The sequence below is a fragment of the Neoarius graeffei genome, chromosome 19 (assembly GCF_027579695.1).
Source record: "Neoarius graeffei isolate fNeoGra1 chromosome 19, fNeoGra1.pri, whole genome shotgun sequence".
NCBI classification, from domain to species: domain Eukaryota; kingdom Metazoa; phylum Chordata; class Actinopteri; order Siluriformes; family Ariidae; genus Neoarius; species Neoarius graeffei.
In genome coordinates this window covers 56642854-56658130 of record NC_083587.1, presented here as the reverse complement: position 1 = coordinate 56658130, position 15277 = coordinate 56642854, and the positions used below count along the sequence as shown (strand labels likewise).

The 15277-nt window shown below is 42.0% G+C and overlaps 1 protein-coding gene across 1 annotated transcript in view; it reads left to right on the top strand.

The window, feature by feature from the left end:
* The window catches only part of iglon5 (IgLON family member 5), a 336125-nt gene that overhangs the window by 183732 nt on the left and 137116 nt on the right, over window positions 1-15277 (top strand). The gene's annotated exons all lie outside the window — the stretch shown is intronic.

The window sequence follows — 15277 nt, the reverse complement described above, 5'->3', positions numbered from 1 at the left end:
GAGAAGCCCCGCGAATGTTTCAAGACACTTTTGAAACTCTCTCACGAATGACGCTCGCAATTTGTCGCAAGCTGTCGCAGCCCAGCGAGATACTACCCTTATACAGCATTTCAGCCAAAAAGACACAACAAATCTGCCAGAGCTTGAATGTAAACACACTGCATGTGTTAAATATGAAAACATGGGTTATGTTTAACGTGTTATTTTTAACACATCATATTTTTGACACTGTAGTTGCAGTGCTTCTTGTGAAAATGAAAGACTTCCTGGAGATTTCAGGGGTCTTTAGAGAACTCTTTCCTAGCATTCGATTTCAGAAATGCTGGCACTTTCCTGATCCTGATTCACCTCGTGAGTTTTAAATTGCCTTCAACTGGTGGTCAATTCGAATTCCCGCTCTATATAATGCCCCAGATAGGAGTTATAGGTGTAGGTGGTGTTCCCAGTCTGAGTTCACTAACTCGTGGAAAACTTTTAAGCAGGAGTGAAGTTTTTAAGATTAAACTTATTATCAAGCACAAAGTCTAGAAATGTCATTGTATTTTCCAAGAAGAGAAGAGAGAAAATGGTCCTGAATGTTTCTGGATCCACAAATGTGGTATTTTTAATAGAAGTTTGAACCAAATACTTAATATCAAAGTGACAATTCATTGGCATATCATAGGCATGTCAGGTGAAAATTTAAATTCAATCCAAATTGCTTGAAACTGCTCTCGTTGAATTCAGAATTGAATGCAGAACATCATACTTTTTACAGCATTAAAATATGTTTATCCATTCTGAGATATTACAAATCAAAGATTGAAAAAACGGCTTAATTTTTAGAAAACTGCCATAATATTCTGTATGAGGATCACATGGTCCAAAATGGGCCTCATTAACCAATGAGATCAAAAGTTTTTTCTTAATAACTTTTTTATTTTTAAAGATATTTACATGAAAATTGGCAGGCACATAGATAGTTGCATACTGAATACAAATTTTGAAAAATTAGTAAAAACCAATTATGCAAAGTAGTATTTAATTTGTATGAATTATGCTAATTAGTTAAAACATTAAATCGGTACACTCAATAAAAAAGCAATAAAATATTATTTCTAATATCCTCTTTGTGCTCTGTAGGGCTTTGTATTTCTAAGTAGGGCTGACTAGTGTTTATATTAAAGAATATAAATGATTATTTTGATGAATATTCACAGCTTTCAAGGCGAACCTCGAAAAAACTGTATGATCCACATCCAATAAACAATTCACATTAATTGGATTGAAATTGACACTCACGTTTCTGACTTGCATTTTTTTTAAATATCATTCCGACCACTAAGATCTCTATATTTTTCATCAAAACAACTAACAGTTATATTCTAAAATAGTTGTTTATTTCTATGAATCAGTTTGATTTGAAAAAAAAATAAGTAGGTAAAGCTCTGAAAATTCACTTCAAAGTCTCCGTGAATCATAATATCAAAACCAGCAGAGGGAAAATTTTGGTGAATACTTCATCAGAAACAGTGAGAGCGAGAGAACATCCTTATAAAAGTTATCTGATTGATATCCACGAGTAATCCAGTCGGAAACTGTTCAAAAAAGAGAGAGAGCCTGACCACTTTCCGGTGACTCAAAAAGAAAAGCACCGGCAGTTTCCCGACGTCACGCTAGCAGAGAGTGAACTCTGTTGTACCAACTTCAACCTGTCGTTACTCCCAAAGTACTGAGCAGATCTTAACGAGATAAATTTCTCTAGATAGCAGAACTTATAAGCTTTTTAATGATCGTATTCATGATAGAAAATATTCAAGAGTTAAGCAATGACAGATTTGGAAACTTAGATGAGCGTCTGCATGGACAATTTTCACAGCACGGCCAGTGAGTGTCTGATACGCCTAATATCTGTAGCAAGGTTGCCAGGTGCAATGTTTGCAGGAAAGTTTTCTTACCTTGACTTGCTTTGTCATGTCCATGCATTGAGGGTTATAATTTTAACCTAGATTAATCATATATGATCATGAACAAAGGCGGCACGGTGGTGTAGTGGTTAGCGCTGTTGCCTCACAGCAAGAAGGTCCTGGGTTAGAGGCCGGCGAGGGCCTTTCTGTGTGGAGTTTGCATGTTCTCCCCGTGTCTGCGTGGGTTTCCTCCAGGTGCTCCGGTTTCCCCTACAGTCCAAAGACATGCAGGTTAGGATAATGGGTGGCTCTAAATTGACCGTAGGTGTGAATGTGAGTGTGAATGATTGTTTGTCTCCATGCATCAGCCCTGCAATAACCTGCAACTTGTCCAGGGTGTACCCCGCCTTTTGCCCACAGTCAGCTGGGATAGGTTCCAGCTTGCCCACGACCCTGTACAGGATAAGCTGCGACAGATAATGGATGGATCATGAACAAATACAGTATCTATGGTCAATTATAACAGGAATCCAAACAGTAAATGTAATGTGTATTATGTACACTCAACATCCACTTTATTATCTAAACAGCCAAACAAGTGACAGCAGCAATCTGATCCAATATCCAATGACAGGCAGAAATACCTTGTTGATGAGAGATTAGAGGAGAATGGCCAGACTGGTTCGAGCTATCAGGAAGGTGACAGTAACTCAAACAACCACTCCTTACAACCGTGCTAAACAGAAAAGCATCTCAGAACAAACAACACATCAAACCTTGAGGCAGATGGACTACAAGAGTACAAGATCACATCAGGATCCAATGGAGTCAACCAAGAACAGGAATGTGAGGCTACAATGGGAACAGCTCACCAAAACTGGACAGTAGATCAGCAATAATCAAACCAGCCAACTGGCACCAACGACCACACCATAGTCACGGAGTCACAGTCAGTACGTTTACATGCACATCCAAATCGAGCTGCTGTCGGTAATCGAGCAAAGGGTCCCAGCAGGGGTGCCAGAGAAATCCAATCCTACATGCACACAAGGAAATCAAGCTATTGTGTGAGGTACATTGTGCACCTGAGCCACAGGTGGCACTACACGCCCCATCATGTTGGTACACTTCCGGTTGTCGTCATGAAGAAGAGCTATTCAAGAGTGTAAACAAAGTTATCAGTTCCGTGTTCTCCATTGCGCGTTTTTCTCCCATCCATGAATTTTAATATATTCAACTCCTTAAGCTGAATGAGCATGAACTCTGTCTCCTCATTGCTCCAGAAGTGCACGTTTCTGCTTGCCATTTTCTCTTCTTCGTTTGTTCCTCCTGACCTCTTCTGCTGCTCGCTACTACTGTTGTCATGCCGACCGAGGCTGTCGTGTTTCCCGCTTGTGGTCTCGTCACTTGTCACTTCCGGAAGGGGCAGTGCTGAAGTAAGTAGCTCGACTACGTAGCTCGATAGGGTATACATGCACTAAGTAGCTCAGCAAAAATCGCATAATCTAGGTCGTGTAGCTCGATTACGAGAAATCAAGTTCGGTTCAATTTCAGCCTAGCTAAGGTGTTTCCATGGCATTTAGAACTTCGATTTCAGTCGAGCAACGGCAGAAATTCGATTTTCTCTATGTGCATGTAAATGCACTGACTGTCTGAATTGAATAGGGGCCATGGTTGCAATTAAAATGGAGTGAACTGACAGGGGAAGTGCTGCCTTTTAAGTCAAATCTTTCTGTATGTAAATGCACCTACTAGTCAGTTAAAGGACTAATTAGCTGATAAAGCTCCTTGTCCATGCCTCTGAGTCACATTTACAGATGGGGTTTAATACTAAACCCTCATTATCCCCATTTTAGTTTGAGGTATCTGCATGCACTGTTGTAATTATTACGTACTAGTAGTACAGTAGTTGTAGTACTCGTAGGCTCATTGCTTATACAGTACCAGTCAAAAGTTTGGACACACCTTCGAATTCAATGTTTTTTCTTTATTTTTATTAATTAAGTCACTTCATGTCACTGCACAACCAGCCACAGTTCTTCTGGACACTTTGACTGTCACACTCGCTTCTTAATTTTGCACCAAAACTCAGTAGACTTCATTATGGTTTACAGTGCCTTGAAAAAGTATTCATACCCCTTGAACTTTTTCACATTTTTCCACCTTACAACCACGAACTTAAAAGTTTTTCATTGAGATTTCATGTGATAGACCAACACAGAGTAGCACATAATTGTGAACTGAAACGAAAATGATAAATGGTCTTCAAAATTTTAAACAAATAAAAATCTGAAAAATGTGATGTGCATTAGTATTCAGCCCCCCTGCGTCAATACTTTGTAGAGCCACCTTTTGCTGCAATTACAGCTGCAAGTCTTTTGTGGTATGTCTCTACCAGCTTTGCACATCTAGACACTGAAATTTTTGCCTATTCTTCTTTGCAAAATAGCTCAAGCTCAGCCAGATTGGATGGAGAGCGTCTGTGAACAGCAATTTTCAAGTTTTGCCACAGATGCTCAATGGGATTTAGATCTGGACTTTGACTGGGCCATTCTAACACATGAATATTCTTTGATCTAAACCATTCCATTGTAGTTCTGGCTGTATGTTTAGGGTCATTGTCTTGCTGGAAGGTGAATCTCCTTCCCAGTCTCAAGTCTTTTGCAGCCTCCAACAGGTTTTCTTCCAGGATTGCCCTGTATTTAGCTCCATTCATCTTCCCATCAACTCTGACCAGCTTCCCTGTCCCTGCTGAAGAAAAGCATCCCCATAGCATGATTCTGCCACCACCATGCTTCACAGTGGGGATGGTGTGTGCAGGGTGATGAGCAGTGTTAGTTTTCCGCCACACATAGCGCTTTGCATTTAGGCCAAAAAGTTCAACTTTGGTCTCATCTGACCAAAGCACCTTCTTCCACATGTTTGCTGTGTCCCCTACATGGCTTCTGGCAAACTGCAAATGGGACTTCTTATGCCTGTCTTTCAACAATGGCTTTCTTCTTGCCACTCTTCCAAAAAGGCCAGATTTGTGAACTGTACGACTTATAGTTGTCCTGTGCACAGATTCTCCCACCTGAGCTGTGGATTTCTGCAGCTCCTCCAGAGTGATCATGGGCCTCTTGGTTGCTTCTCTGACCAGCGCTCTCCTTGCTTGCTCTGTCAGTTTAGGTGGACGGCCATGTCTTGGTAGGTTTGCAGTTGTGCCATACTTTTTCCATTTTTGAATGATGGATTGAAAAGTGCTTCTTGAGATGTTCAGAGCTTGGGATATTTTTTTTATAACCTAACCCTGCTTTAAACTTCTCCAGAACTTTATCCCTGACCTGTCTGGTGAGTTCTTTGGTCTTCATGATGCTGTTTGTTCTTCAGTGTTCTCTAACAAACCACTGAGGCCTTCACAGAACAAGTGCATTTATGCTGAGAGTAAATTACACACAGTAGGACTCTATTAACTAATTAGATGACTTCTGAAGGCAATTGATTGCACTGGATTGTATTTAGAGGTATCAGAGTACAGGGGGCTGAATACTAATGCACAACACATTTTTTCAGATTTTTATTTGTTTAAAATTTTGAAGACCATTTATCATTTTAGTTTCACTTCACAATTATGTGCTACTCTGTGTTGGTCTATCACATAAAATCTCAATAAAAAACTTTTAAGTTCGTGGTTGTAAGTTGGAAAAATGTGAAAAAGTTCAAGGGGTATGAATACTTTTTCAAGGCACTGTATTTGTTTGAAAAGTGGTTTCTTATGTATGAGTAATATCACACATACAGGAAACTTTTTCGATGGAATACAAACGTGTTCTATTCCCTTCTAGTGGGTTTCATTCATTTGGTTTGATAGCATGCAATATTGTTAGCATATCGCTTATCCTAAGTGTATTACGTCACTCTACCCAATTGAGGATGAGTGTTGAATATGGTTTATGATATTGCATGGTTGTCAAGACAACATGACGTCACACGTCGGAGACGTAAAACTTGCGCGCTAGCAAGCGACTGTGACAATTTGTGAACAAACATGACCGCCAGGTTTGCTTCGTTAAATACGGAAGATTTTGAGAGAATTTTGAAAGAGAAAGACGCATTCAACACCTGAAAGGAACATATATGTATAATAATAATACTATTGGCTGGCTTTTTTTGTGGTATATCAGATATATTCAATTCAGCGACTTGTCTTCAACTCGTTCAGTATCATGCTAGCTCAATGGAATATATTTGATATACCACTCAATGCCAGCCAATATTATTTAAATATGCTGCTTTCTTTACTGATATACAAACATTTTTCTGCAGCATTCTTTTTTTTAATGTTTGTGTACTGTCTTGATAATGCAGAATTCATGAAATAAATATCTTTCACAAAATAAAAAAAAATAGGATACCTAAGATGTACCGTATATGATGTACGGTGTAAGCTGTGGCTTCTTTAATAAATTAAAATATAAAACAATTGTGAACAAATTGCTGTGGCATCAGAGGAATAATTTTCTATAACAGCACGCTTCGATGTTTTTTTTTTTTTTAATTCCTTTCAAAGTAATAAGATAAACGTTTTCTGACACATTGCTCGATTCAAACATAAAACCATCCCTGGAAGATGATATTTGCAAATAATGGGCTAGTTATGCACACATCACATTGAATGATTTCCAGCAGAAGAAGCACAATGCCTGTGGCATAGGGACAGCGATTCATCATCCTGACACTTACATTATTTATCATCATGATAGGTCAGCGATTAATTTGTTAACTTGCAGCAATCGGCGCACGGGAACGGCAGACAGCTTCTCGTTGTCGCAGACGTGTGCGCTTTTAAGTGCATTTTAATTGAGGGTTTTCATTGAGATTAGGTTTGAGATGTTGCCAAAAGTCTGCCATAAGAGTCCTGTAACAGGAAGTTAAATCCAGACATGTCATTAAAAAGGGACAAACAGAACAGGTAAACATGAATGTGATGTGAGTGTAGTGCATTTTCTCTCTCTCTCTCTCTCTCTGTTTCTTGGAAAACTCCAGGCTTTATAATTGCGCACGCACAAATAAACAGTGACATTAACGTTGCAAAGGCCAGACAGCGCCGAGTCTGCATGTCTGCATCTCGTCTCCAGATAAAAAGGTCTATGATGGACAGGTTTGACATCCAGCGAAGGAAAGGAGGGAAAGAATGAGAGAGTGTAACATGCATGCATGCTTCTAGTTGCTTTGCCTTGAGGATTTATTTATTTATCTATCTATCTCTTGATTTTTCACTTCCAGTGACCCATTCAATTAAATTCCGATCTGTTTGCGGATAGTTGAAGGGTCGAGGGCAAACTAAATATCACAAATTGTTAGTTTTGGGTTTTTTTTTTCCCATAACAAGAGACAGAAGGGGTGTGGGGGGGTGGATTGGCACTGTTAATTAAGACAAAGAAGCAAGGAGGAGGGAGAGTGACGAGAAGAAGAATAAGGAAGGAAGGAAGGAAGGAAGGAAGGAAGGAAGGAAGGAAGGAAGGAAGGAGGTTAGTCATGTTGGTGATGCATTTGTTACAAGATTAGAGAGAGAAAACAGAAAAGGATGACAGGATGGAGGAAGGAGGAAAGAGGCGGAGCTGAGTGATGCCGGCTGTAGCGTGTCTCGGATGCCAAGCTGCGACGGCACACAATGTTTGCTTGTCCAAAACAGACTGCTTGTCCTTTATAACATGGGTTATAAAGAAGACCTTGAGCATTTTGGTTTGAGTCTCTAACAAGGCAGATGTGTACAGATTTCCACCATGCCCCGTTGCATATTTCAAAAATTTTGAAAGGGTACACAGCAAAATCCCCAGTGTTGAATTAACAACCAGAGTGTTGATTTAACACCCTACTGTGTTTATATATGTCCAAATGGACACAAATTAACTCTGAAAATGTTAATTCAACACTGAGGAATTTGCTGTGTATTGAGATGAAACATGTCATATGTAATGACGTGTGATGGTGCTGAATAGATTCCCCAAAGTGGCGGCTATCAGAGGGGACTGTTGCAGTGAGAGCGGGCTTTGGTTGTATGACATAATAATATTATTGGTCATAATGAAATGGATGGTGGCGGCACGGTGGTGTAGTGGTTAGCGCTGTCGCCTCACAGCAAGAAGGTCCGGGTTCAAGCCCCGGGGCCGGCGAGGGCCTTTCTGTGCGGAGTTTGCATGTTCTCCCCGTGTCCGCGTGGGTTTCCTCCGGGTGCTCCGGTTTCCCCCACAGTCCAAAGACATGCAGGTTAGGTTAACTGGTGACTCTAAATTGACCGTAGGTGTGAATGTGAGTGTGAATGGTTGTCTGTGTCTATGTGTCAGCCCTGTGATGACCTGGCGACTTGTCCAGGGTGTACCCCGCCTTTTGCCCGTAGTCAGCTGGGATAGGCTCCAGCTTGCCTGCGACCCTGTAGAACAGGATAAAGCAGCTAGAGATGATGAGATGAGATGAGATGAAATGGATGGCACAGTGGTGTAGTGGTTAGCACTGTCACTTCACAGCAAGAAGGTCCGGGTTCGAGCCCCGTGGCCGGTGGGGGCCTTTCTGTGTGGAGTTTGTACCCAGCCTCTCACCCATAGTCAGCTGGGATAGGCTCCAGCTTACCCACGACCCTGCACAGGATAAGTGGTTACGGATAATGGATGGATGGTTATATGATTATCAGTATATGCAGTGATGTCTGGTGGTAATTTTAGAAGGAGGAGGTAAAAAAAAGTGTTGTTAGCTCATATGTCCCTCAGGCCGATGAGTTATTTTCATGGCGTGGCATCCATCATCCACAATTCAGTTAAATCGTATCTCCTCCATCAGTTCTCCATAGATTTCCGTTCTGATTGTTTGGTTTGAAAGAACTCATCACTCCGCACAAAACTTGGTTGTTGTTTTGTCAAATTTTTGGTAAGAAGTTACTAATTAGGCCAAATTAACCAATTTCCCAGGCCTCTCACTAGAATTGTATCTCCTCTCTCATTTCTCATTCGATTTCAGTTCTGATCGATGTTCTGGGTAGATCTTCCCATGAGGAACAAAACTTGATTTCCCTGTTGTAAACAATTTGCTTACAGCTTTGTTTATTTTCAATTAAATTGTATATCCTCCATCAGTTCTCAATGGATTTCAGTTCTGATTGTTTTGTTTGAAAGAACTAGACCTTCTGCACAAAACTTGGTCATTGTACTGTCAATTTTTTGCTAACGAACTCCTAATTAGGTCACCTTAACAAGTTTTCAGACTTTTCACTAGAACTGTATCTCTTCTCGCAGTTCTCATCCGATTTCAGTTCTGATCGATGTTTTTGGTAGATCAAGTCAAGTTTATTTGTATAGCGCTTTTAACAATAAACGTTGTCGCAAAGCGGCTTTACAGAATTTGAACGACTTAAAACATGAGCTAATTTTATCCCTAATCTATCCCCAATGCGCAAGCCTGTGGCGACGGTGGCAAGGAAAAAGTCCCTCAGACGACATGAGGAAGAAACCTCGAGAGGAACCAGACTCAAAAGGGAACCCATCCTCATTTGGGCAACAACAGACAACATGACTATAACATTAACAGTTTTAACATGAAGTCAGTTTCGTTGATGTTATAAACTCTTCATTGATGGAAACTTGAGTGCAAAACTGTTCATGACAACCGCAGTCCTAAAGTTAGCGAGTCGACTGTAGTCCTCAGCCATAAAAGCATTACTGTAAGAGTCCAGAGTGTCTTCCAAGTGTGGCTTTCAACTGTCCACATGGGGCTGTCCTCCACAGGAGCGATGCGATGAGACTCCAGCCAGACACAGGGCACCAGGATGGATCAGGTAGATCTTCCCTCGGAGAACAAAACTTGGTCGTTTGTTTGTTGATTTTCTTGTTATAAATAATTAGTTTACAATTTTGTTTATTTTCAGTTAAATCGTGTCTCCTCCCTCAGTTCTGAATGGATTTCGGTTCTGATTGTTTCATTTGAAAGAATTTGTCCTTCTACACAAAACTTGTTCATTGTATTGTCAATTTTTTTTGCGAACAAATTAGCAATTGGGTCAACTTAACAGATTTTCTTCTGAGTAGAATTATATCTCCTCTCTCATTTATCATCCGAATTCAGTTCTGATGGATGTTTTGGGTCGATCTTCCCTCAGGGAATAAAATGTAGTCCTTTGTTGATTTTCCTGTTGTAAACAATTTGTCGTGGAGGTTGGTCCTCTCTCACATTGTTACATTTCAGTTTTGTTTGATATTTTGGTCATTATGGTTGATTTGATGGCAGGCCAGATGAGCTACTATGCCCTTGACGTTCTGGTATGCCTTCCAGATTGGTTTTTTTTAGCTTCTTTTTGCCCCAGTACCAAAGATACAGTGGGGCAAAAAAGTATTTAGTCAGTCACCAATTGTGCAAGTTCTCCCACTTAAAAAGATGAGAGAGGCCTGTAATTTTCATCATAGGTATACCTCAACTATGAGAGACAAAATGAGAAAAAAAAATCCAGAAAATCACATTGTCTGATTTTTAAAGAATTTATTTGCAAATTATGGTGGAAAATAAGTATTTGGTCAATAACAAAAGTTCATCTCAGTACTTTGTTATATACCCTTTGTTGGCAATGACAGAGGTCAAACGTTTTCTGTAAGTCTTCACAAGGTTTTCACACACTGTTGCTGGTATTTTGGCCCATTCCTCCATGCAGATCTCCTCTAGAGCAGTGATGTTTTGGGGCTGTCGCTGGGCAACACGGACTTTCAACTCCCTCCAAAGATTTTCTATGGGGTTGAGATCTGGAGACTGGCTAGGCTACTCCAGGACCTTGAAATGCTTCTTACGAAGCCACTCCTTCGTTGCCCGGGCAGTGTGTTTGGGATTATTGTCATGCTGAAAGACCCAGCCACGTTTCATCTTCAATGCCCTTGCTGATGGAAGGAGGTTTTCACTCAAAATCTCACGATACATGGCCCCATTCATTCTTTCCTTTACACGGATCAGTCGTCCTGGTCCCTTTGCAGAAAAACAGCCCCAAAGCATGATGTTTCCACCCCCATGCTTCACAGTAGGTATGGTGTTCTTTGGATGCAACTCAGCATTCTTTCTCCTCCAAACACGACAAGTTGAGTTTTTACCAAAAAGTTCTATTTTGGTTTCATCTGACCATATGACATTCTCCCAATCCTCTTCTGGATCATCCAAATGCTCTCTAGCAAACTTCAGACAGGCCTGGACATGTACTGGCTTAAGCAGGGGGACACGTCTGGCACTGCAGGATTTGAGTCCCTGGCGGCGTAGTGTGTTACTGATGGTAGCCTTTATTACTTTGGTCCCAGCTCTCTGCAGGTCATTCACTAGGCCCCCCCATGTGGTTCTGGGATTTTTGCTCACCGTTCTTGTGATCATTTTGACCCCACGGGGTGAGATCTTGCGTGGAGCCCCAGATCGAGGGAGATTATCAGTGGTCTTGTATGTCTTCCATTTTCTAATAATTGCTCCCACAGTTGATTTCTTCACACCAAGCTGCTTACCTATTGCAGATTCAGTCTTCCCAGCCTGGTGCAGGCCTACAATTTTGTTTCTGGTGTCCTTTGACAGCTCTTTGGTCTTGGCCATAGTGGAGTTTGGAGTGTGACTGTTTGAGCTTGTGGACAGGTGTCTTTTATACTGATAACGAGTTCAAACAGGTGCCATTAATACAGGTAACTAGTGGAGGACAGAGGAGCCTCTTAAAGAAGTAGTTACAGGTCTATGAGAGCCAGAAATCTTGCTTGTTTGTAGGTGACCAAATACTTATTTTACAGAGGAATTTACCAATTAATTCATTAAAAATCCTACAATGTGATTTCCTGGATTCTTTCTCCCCATTCTGTCTCTCATAGCTGAAGTGTACCTATGATGAAAATTACAGGCCTCTCTCATCTTTTTAAGTGGGAGAACTTGCACAATTGGTGGCTGACTAAATACTTTTTTGCCCCACTGTATAATGTTCCAAAAACCATTATGGTGAAGGTCATACAAAATCAAATTGTTCTCTTTATGTGTGTGTGTGTGTGTGTGTGTGTGTGTGTGTGTGTGTGTGTGTTTCTCTCAGTTACCCTACTATTTTCAGCCTGTTCGCTAGAGCAGGTGTCTCCGGTCTCACCCTGGCCCTCGTTTGATAAGTGAGGGCATCATGACAGACTTTAGAGGCAACCCGAGGCAGGCCATTTTGGCATGGCTGGCAGTAGGAGTTGAGAGGGACGATCCAGGATCAATTGCTTCGGACTCGCTTGGAACAAAGCGCTGCGGCGAAACACTGGAAATTGCATCTTCAAGGAAACGTGCTTGATGAGATTGTGGGATCAATATAGCCGAGGATGGGACGTGGCACGGTGGCAGAATGAAAATGGGCCTGCGTCACGCTCCCTAACTCTCACTGACTCGCTAATAAAACACTTCTCATCACGGCGCGGGCCGAACCTGAGCCACGGGTGCGACCTCTGCGCGTCTTGCTAGCAGATGGTAAATTGAATGTTCGTTAGAAAGAGGAAGCTCTTTAACAGTGTCTATTCAGGCCTCTGTGTGGACTAAGTTAACTTTTTTTTTTTTTTTGCATTGTGTATTTATCACTTAGCGTGAATTGGAAAACAGGATGAGCAATATATGTAAAATGGGAGTCATATGTCAGCTCTCGTGAGCCTACGCATAATCTGGCCATGCTTACATAAACAGAGCTTATTCAAATTCAACCACATGGACGTCGTGGCCACTTCTGTCTCATTCACACTCGTGCACACACACACACACACACACACACACACACACACACACACACACACACACATACTCTAGAACATACATACGCAAGTCCAGCAATGCGGCAGTCCTCCCCCCCTACACCCCTCCTCCCCCCTCCCCTTACTGTGGCTGTTTCCATAGCAACAAGCTCCAGTTTTCTGGCGCTGATAAGTGGAAACTGACAGGAAGTGTGAGCAATCCGCCTCCAGGGGGGCGTAGGGCCAGGGAGGGGTATGAGGGAGTGATGGGGAGGGCTCAATGGGGGTGATGAAGGAGCAGGTGTGGGCTGGAATAATGATGGACCTGCAATCGTCCTCCCTCTTGTTCAACAGCTCCTGTGGGGAGCGACGTTGATTGGCACCAAAACATTTACTCCCATTTAAATAGCTCTTGGCTGTACGGCTGCAGCGCGGGTCGAAAGTTCAGAGACACTCTTGTTGATTTGCTCTCGCACCCCTCTTTCCCTAGAGTTTCCGCTGCTCTCCGCTGTTGAATTTTGTGAGTCAGGATATTTCAGCCTTGACTGATGAACAGCTCTGTGGAGAGATATGTTATTTATCTATTTATACACATTCCTTGTCGAAAAGATTGTTATGGTTCAGGGCTGGTTTGTTTATAACAGTATGGGCTCTGCTTATGTCCAAATGACGCAGCATGGGATACGAGATAACGTGGAAATGCTGTTCTTGCTGTGTTCCATGGTTTATACAGTCTCTCATTTAGGCAAGTTTCATTGCATGTTTGAAGGCCAGACTTAACCTTTGGGTCTGCGGAGCCCACGGCTAGACCTTGAAAGCACATCCAAGTAACATTCCTTAAAATCTTTGTCGACATACATCCAACCACAGGTTCAGCGCATCAGTTATTGATCGCTCCACTTCAGGAAGTGCTTTAACCTGTTCAGGGTTGCCGTGAATCTTGAGTTTGCAGATCCCAGCAACACACAAGGCAGGAATACATTCTAACTGGGACTCCAGTCAGTCATTATTTTTGCAGGCCAGTTAATTCTACACTGTAAACCCGAATAAGTTGAGTTTACTTAAAAAAATTGAGGAAAGTGGTTGCCTTAAAAAAAATAAGTAATTATTAATGATTGAATTGAGTACCTTAAACTTACAATCTTCTGGTAAGTTTAAGGTACTCAATTCAATCATTAATAATTACTTATTTTTTTTAAGGCAATCACTTTCCTCAGTTTTTTTTAAGTAAACTCAACTTCTTCGGGTTTACAGTGTAGTATGTTAGTCTAAAGTCATGCTGGGTTGAATTGCTGCCTCATGGCTCCAGGATCTCCACTTTGATCCTGAGCTCAAGTTTCTATCTTTGTGGCACTTCTAGTGTTCTCCCTGTGTCTGCTGGGGTTCAGCCAGGACCTCAGGTTGTCCCCAACCTCCAAAAAATGCCAATGGATTGACTGTGCTAAATTGTCCCAAGGGGCAAGAGTGTGTGAATCAAAGCAAAGTCCTTCCCATGCCACAAGGCATATCGAGTGGCGCTGATCTCCATTTCTATAGCCCTCGACCTCTCGCTTATTCCATAGCTAGGGTTACAGTGGGGGACCAGTCCTCTGGTAACCGTGAGAGTTTGACTCCATGTTTGCATCTGTGTTGTGGCTTCGCCAGATGGCAGTAGGTACCGTTTTTATCCCCCGCTGGCCGAAACGTGGGCGGCATGGTGGTGTAGTGGTTAGCACTGTCACCTCACAGCAAGAAGGTTCTGGGTTCGAGCCCAGTGGCTGGCAGGGGCCTTTCTGTGTGGAGTTTGCATGTTCTACCCGTGTCTGCGTGGGTTTCCTCCGGGTGCTCCGGTTTCCCCCCACAGTTCAAAGACATGCAGTTAGGTTGACATGGGGTGGCCTTTGGCTGAAGTGCCCTTGAGCAAGGTACCTAACCCCTGACTGCTCCCCAGGCGCTGTAGTATGGCTGCCCACTGCTCTGTGTGTGTGTGTGTGTGTGTGTGTGTGTGTGTGTGTGTGTGTGTGTGTGTGTGTGTGTGTGTGTGCGCGTGCATGTGTGTTCACTGCTACAGATGGGTTAAATTCAGAGGATGAATCTCACTGTGCTCGAAGTGTGCATGTGACAAATAAAGGTTTCTTAAAAAAATTAAATAAAACAATGAAAAAAAAGAGAAAGGCCCGAAGGAGGATTATGTTGTGGCAATGTCCGTCTGTCCCACGAAAGGTACTCACCTTCAGAAATCAACTCCTCTCACAATTTTTGGAGGAATCCCATGAAACTTGACAGGATTCTTTGCTATATGTCGGTAATACACGTATTGCAATTTCATTCAATTCAGTTGCATTTTACCAGAGTTATGGCCCTTGATTACCAAACTTGTACTTTGACAATTTCATGAGGGTGTATTAAGCACTTATAGCATAGATATAGTTGCCACTGGGGGATATTGTGCTCTCAGAGGTCTTTGGTATGACCCAACCGTGAGTAGAACTCATGATCTCCTGGTCAAGAGGTGGGCACGCTAACCACTAGGCCAAATCACAAAATGTGTGAATGGTGCACTCTAATAGACAGGTGTCCCAAGCCTTACCGAGAAAATACATTTACTGGAGGTTTTTTTTGTTTGCTTGATTGTTTTTTTTTTTTACCTCTGCCAGCTTTGTTGGAGGAGGTTATGTTTTCACCTCC